This window comes from Stegodyphus dumicola, chromosome 7 (genome assembly GCF_044657685.1).
Source record: "Stegodyphus dumicola isolate Sdum_Otavi_A_Nest chromosome 7, ASM4465768v1".
Taxonomy (NCBI): Eukaryota; Metazoa; Arthropoda; class Arachnida; order Araneae; family Eresidae; genus Stegodyphus; species Stegodyphus dumicola.
Genome location: NC_140774.1, coordinates 10,314,791 through 10,321,991, shown reverse-complemented (window position 1 = coordinate 10,321,991; position 7,201 = coordinate 10,314,791).

The following is a 7,201-nucleotide window of genomic DNA, read 5'->3' as shown; positions in this document are numbered from 1 at the left end:
TTAAAAAATATAATTAGTGGTAAATAAAATAAAAACATGAGAAAAAATAATTTGACAGAAACTGCAGCTGTGCATCTGCTGGTATGTAAATATAATATGCATATATATATAATTGCATCAATATAAAATGATATATATACATGTTTTATAGAAATACATATGTCTATGTAAGTATGCATTTATTCATACATGCATCTAAAAATGAGGACACCTTATCACATACATACATATGTATTTGTATGTAACATATGTAGATATAATTTTATATGCATTTAATTGTATTTATGCATATTACACTTGCATACCTGCATATAGATGTTTAACACAGCTGCCATTTTCTTGTAATTTCTGACAAATTATTTTTAATCATTTGCCCAAAGGTGCATTAGCCCAGAACGACTATTAATCTCAAAACGGTATTTTGCATAATATCACTAAAAAAGCAAAATCACTTTTAAAACTGTCGCCACCAAATATTATCACCCTGTTTTATATTTAAAAAAAGTAATAATGAAGAATCTGTATAAATGAATATATACATTTCTTGCATTCTGAAAAAACAACCATAGCTAGAGCCATCAAATTTTGAATAATGTAGCCCTCCATTCCCCCTGGAAGCCCAAATTTTGTTGTAATTTATTTCATATTTTGTCAAACCTTAATGAAATTTTTTATCCAAAACACCCCTTTGAATGTAATATAAAATCTGAAAGCTTTCAAGGTTTTTTCGTTTGCTTTTTTACCCCTGATTATATTTTTAATCTTATTTGTATGAACATAAATTGATCTTCCGATTCACTGCCATAGATTTATGGAAGATATGAATTACTATCCGTATTTAGTTTTAAACAAATTCAAAACTGATGCCATAACAAATTATAAAACATTTCACAGGAATATTCTACTTTCATAAAAGGGAAATATATATATATATATATATAATTCATACATGTATATATAAATGAGTATACCTTATTTCACAAATGAAGTTGTATGCACCAAATTTACAAATAATGAAATACATGTAATGTACACTGGTGAAAAAAATTAAGAGAATTTGTATATTTTATCGAATTGCATGAAAGGAACTGAATTGAAGGAATAACCACTTCTGGATAAAAATGCAAGGCTTGTAGGGCAAATACATAAGCATACACATGTGTGTAGGCCGAGTCAGCAGAAAAACAGGCTGTCCACTAGTTCTGGAGATCATAGATCAAATATGAAAATTCTCTTAATTTATTTCACCAGTGTACGTATATTACATAATGTACAAATATATGTAAATATTAGATTTGTAAACATATTTTTAAATATGCTTATATAAAGAAATGCATAAATTAAAAATGTCTATATATTAATATTCTCATCCACTCTAAATTTCAGTAAATACTGCAGTATAAGATTGTTTCTTTTCAAAAATTTATATCCCTGACACGGCCTTTTTTAGATTTAAAACATATTTTTAAATTTAACTTAATATTTTTCAAAGGACACATAGATGTGTATTTATTTATTTATCTATCTCTTTTTTTATTTTTTTTAAGAAATCTCAAAAAACAGTATACATTTCTTTTTATAGTCTAAAATATTATTCAGATATTGATCAACTGAAGCTTTTAGTCAGCTCTGCTTAAATTTAACTTTCCTTATTTGCTTTTTAAGTAATAATTTTACCAGAAAATCTGTTTCTGAAATAAAAATCAGATTTCTAAGTTCTAACTAGTGCAATTATATTCGGAAATTTAAAGGTTTTTATTCTTAGCTACATCTTTTCGGGTAATCCATTGCAATTTAGTAAAATATGCTCCTTTGCAATATAGATTATACTCATATGCATAAATAAATCATTTTCATACGAGTGTAGAAATACCAAAACAGATATTAAGTGTATGGAAGTAACTGCGTCACATGCTATTCCAATAAGTAAATTTTTAAATTCACCTGGTAAGTTAACGCGGTGAATACCATGAATCACGATAATGTTTACAAACATAATTCAGCGAAAATTTGGCGTTCGTTTTGGCGACAAAGCCGCCTGTGTTTTACAAGTGTTTGCCCAGATATCGCGAATGTAAAATACAGTTTTCTTTACATAATTATGCTTACGTAACATGAAAAACATCAAATGATATATTTATATATACATAGTAAATGTTTATATTTAATTAACAGCCCAAAATGCAATAATACACTTACCAGGCGGAAACGTATGTCCATATTCAGGCCATTTTTCTGCGAGATGCTGGGCGATTGTGATATATGCATTCCGCTTCAGAAGTTTTTTCGTGTAACTGGGATCTGTAATATCCCATAAACACCGCCTTTGCCTCACTTCTTCAATAAGTTCAGCTTCGATTTCTGTACACCACTTGCTACCATTGCAGTCCGCCATCTTGAATGTTGTTTTGGTTGATGATGATGATGATGAGGGATTCGAAGTTGAAAGCTGATTGGTTGAAAACAAACAACCTGCAACTTTTTCCGAACGGAAGCAAAAAATCGCGCGTCTTTTGCTCAGTAGTAAACCAGGCAGAAAACTTGTCCGAAACAGTTGTCCTTTCGAAACAAACCGCCGTGTGATATGCGCTTTATCTTGGATCTTCGAACATTTAAGAAGTATCAGTCGTGAGACTTTAACTAATATAAATCCCATCGATGACATCATGGGTAAATCATGAGCTTTAATAAAAGCTTTTTTGGCAATAATCTATGTCAAAAATGATGTTGTATTCTTCATTCACATGCTTCAACTGTACATATTAAAAATTATTTAGAAAAAATTTTAAGTCACATAAAAATAAACTGTAACATATAAAAAATAGAATACAAGTAGTAGAAAATTCTGGAGTAAATAATGAGAAGAAAAAATATATTACAAGTCCTATTTAGTATTTAACTGTTCGGTTAGGACCGAACCTACGATCTCGTTGAGCAAAAAGTTCCGAGGTCTGTACCGCTCGGCTGCGTTTCCATCTGATCAACTTAGCACTTAAAAGTACTTAAACAAACAGTTCTAGTGCCTGCAGGGCGAAATCAAGCTTCTCGTTCTCGTTGGTTACTTTGGTAAATTTATGATACAGATCTTTTAATTTGAAAATAAGGGATTTAAATTCATCTAGGTTTTTCACTTCTGATATTTTGGTTTTTTCGGTCTCGTTTTCTTTAGGTGCTGTAACATTCGCGTAAGTTTTCTTATTGGTATCTTCTTTAATTGGTTCGGGGTTTTGTTTAGTGAAATTTGGAAAATCTTCTTTTTGTGGAATTTTCTGCTTTTGTTGGTATTTTTTACTTGGGTGTTCAGGACAATCAATACTTGTAGCGGCGTGAAAACCACCACAAAGCACACATCTTGCAGGAATTTCTTTCTTATCTTTAATCGGGCATTGGAAAGATAGGTGATTATCAAGACATCTTACGCATCGTGGTTGATTGTGACACGCTCTCTGCATGCGCTTTATAAGGTTGGCGCATTTTTAAAGCGATAGCTACTGCGCATGCTCTATGACGTCACTAATACGTCACTCGTAGACCCAAATTCCTTCCCGCCGACGCTGTTCTGCTGTATTTGCAAGGTGTTGGTTTAAATGTGTGACTAAAAATGCCTGGAACACTATGTACTGTAGCTGTGTGCAGTAATAGTTACATAGAAACAAAATGTAATCCAGATACTAAGGCTATAACATATCATAAATTTCCCTCAAATCAAGAAGTAAGAAGTATTTGGATTCAACGCTGTAGGCGAGCTGGGAAATGGAATTCAAATGCTGCACATATTTGTTCCATTCATTTTACAGCCAATGATTTTGAGAGAAATTTGAATAATTACAGATTAATTGATTCTTATATGAAGATGCTCAATTTAAAGAAGTGATGCTCTGTATCAATACTTATATTCTCAGAAATACTTATCAGTTTTAGAAATGGCCATCTTAGGGTAATGGTTGATAAATCATCAAAAATGCTTTTGCTTGTGAAGGTAAGGTTTTGCCTTTCAAATTACGGATAAAAATTCTGATTTCCATAAAAGAAATAAACATACTGAATTTAAATTTACAATTTACATTCACATTGTATTTATTTCCCTTAAGACACCTGGAGAAATGGAATTTTTAAGAAAATTATACTTGATTTATGTGTAGTTAATCAGACAAACAAGAATATGTTTTGAACTGAAGGCAAGTATATCGACATTTGAAAAGAAGCAAAAATTTTCTCAAGTACCTTAATTTACTAAAAACAAAGGTATTCCAGTTCCTTTTATATAATCATATTTTACAGAAAATTATAACTTAGTGTACACAAAGAAAATATTCTAATCAAACATCTCCGGATTGGACAAATTTCACCCAAAGTTATGATGGAACGTGAAATTTTCTGAAAAATAATAATAATAAAAAAAAAAAACCACTCCCAAATAATTACAAAACTAAAGTATGCAACATTGTAAATTTCATTACTAATTTGTTAGTTTATGTGATGCGGCGAAAACTGAAACATAGCTCAATAAATTATAAACAAGTGTTTCATTAAAAAAAGAATTAGACTATTCTTATATTACACAAATTGATTTCTTAATGCATATGTATGACTTAAGATATCACAAATTGTTAAAATCTTTATTAAAGAACTGGCAACCTTTAATCGTAAATTTAGCATCATAATGATAGACGCATATTTTATTATATGTCAATGAGGCTTAAAATTTATTATATGTTATTTTAAAACTACTTAAATGAAATAAAGAAATTTAATCAATGTCTTAAAATTTTCATGAGCTGTACACATTGCATTAATTATCAGTAAATATGTTACTTTTTTTTACATTAGACATAGGGTAACCCCACTTCTCCCTGATATGAACGGTGGCTGCGCGTAAGAGCGTTGCATGTGAACGGGGCTAAAAAATCGGACCTTCCCGTCCGACAGCCAGGACGCTCTCTTCGCCCCCCTCGTCTTCTTGTTTCTCTTTTATCCTTCCGTCCAACAAAACCACCTGCTCCGTCGGACTAACTAGGGGGTACTTAGAAACAAAATCTGATCAGGATACAAAAGTCTTCTTACCAGTTTTTTTTTTTTTTGTGTGTTTAACAAATACCCATATTACGCTAAACATAACTGCATAAATACATTCTACATTAGACAAACATTAAGAATTAAGAACCTCTAAATATCTGTGGGTCATTTTTTTTTTAACATTACTGTTATTCATATTAATCGTGACAACGCGTCTGCGGCCCGATGTTGTCCTCCTGGACGATAAGTGGTTTTTAAATTCCATCTTTGCAAACAGAGAGCCCATCGCGTTAATTTTGGACTCCTAGGTGTAATTTCGGTGAAGTATTTCAAACGATTATGTTCCGTAATGATTTTCACGGTGCCCCCGAAAATCCACTTATCAAATTTCTTGAGCCCGAATAAAACCGCCCTCCTTTTCTATGCCTGCCCAATTATTCTGAGCCCCAGAAAATTTTGGGGATGCAAAAGCTATTGGTTTAAAATACCCTTGTGCATCTCTCTGAGTCAGACAACAACCGACGGCGACATTTGATGCATCCGAATGCACCTGAAATGGTAAATTAAAGTTAGGTGTGGTCAAAGACGTCACCTGACACAGCATATCTTTCAACTTCCGGAAAGCCGCGTCTTCAACTTGACCCACCGGACATTATTCGGTGCATTCTTTTTCGTGAAATCCGTCAAAGGTCCAGCTATCTCGGCATATTTCGGGATATATGTACGATAAAATCCCGTGAGACCCAATACCGAACGAACTCCCTTTTTATTCGTGGGCCTTTCTAGCACTTTAATTGCCGATATCTTTCTAGGATCTGGGCCGCGTTTGCCGTTTCCTATCTTATGTCCTAGGTAATCTATTTCCTTAACTGCAAAATCACACTTACTGAGCCTGACAGAAAATTTTAACTGTTCCAGTATCTTAAGGATCATTTCTAGATGCTTCAGTCCCTCAGGGGGCTCACTTTTGTGAGTACGGGTGTGGCAATCCCGAGGTACCCTAGCCCTTCAGGGGATCATCTTCTTGGTGAGACGGGTGTCACGATCCTGGAGCCCCAGTGATCTATCCTCTTTTCCGTCTCCTCTCCTCTTTGCTGGAACTTTTCCCCTTCCCTTCTCCCTTGTGGTTTCTCTCTACGGAGTTTGGGGCTCGTCACGAGAAACTGGAACAACCCTTGCGTCCAATTTTCAAATGGCGAGAAAACTGCCCACGTGTTTGCCGTGCGTGGAGACCCGTGTCGCTGGAAAGGAGGGTCCTGGTAGTTGAGGGGCGAGGTACTGTCCCCAACACACTGCTTTGGCCTCTGCTTCAGCTAAACGGGAGGCACCTTAGTTGTCCTCACGGGTGTCAATCGGCTGGTCACTAGTCCTTGTGTCAGTGGCTTGGGGTCAAGCTCTCGGGAGTTCCTGCTTTCGGGAAAGCCGACTGTGGGGCTTCAGTTTGCGTATAGGTCCGGCTAGCCCTAACACAGGAATCTGTGTTCCCTTGTTGGGCTCCGTGGTGGGCGGGGCCGTCGGACCCGAATCTTTTCTTATTTCAATATGGCTAATTCCCAAATTTTTCTGATCAAAGACTTCGAAGTCACTCCAGTCTCTCAACCTAGTTCTGAAACGTCTACTACTAAACCAGTCACTCAACCTAGCTCTGAACCACCTACTAATAAACCAATCATTCAACCTAGTTCTGAAAAGTCTACTACTAAACCAGTCACTCAACCTAGTTCTGAAAATTCTGCAAAAAAATTACGGACAGATGCAAATAAAAAAAATCATCACAATAGTCCCCGTTTCCTAGTCATCTCTAGTCCTTCTGGCGAAATGCATAAGATGTCTGCTTTCGTAATAAATAAATACATCCAGTCTTGTATTGGTGAGCCGAGAAACATAAAGCGTCTCCGCTCCGGAGACTTGCTTATTGATACAAACTCAGCCACCCAGTCTGCTTCTTTACTTCAGATTACTAAACTTGGGCAAGCGAATGTCACTGTAACAGCACATAAGACACTGAATTATTGTCGTGGCGTAATATCGGAATTCGACCTTCTGTACGTTCCTGAAGAAGAGATCGCTTCCGAGCTATCCGACCAAAATGTCTGCGGTCCTAGGCGGATCAAGATGCGTAAGGAAGGTAAGTTGATCGATACGAAACACGTGATCCTTACCTTCAACACGCCTGATCTGCCTA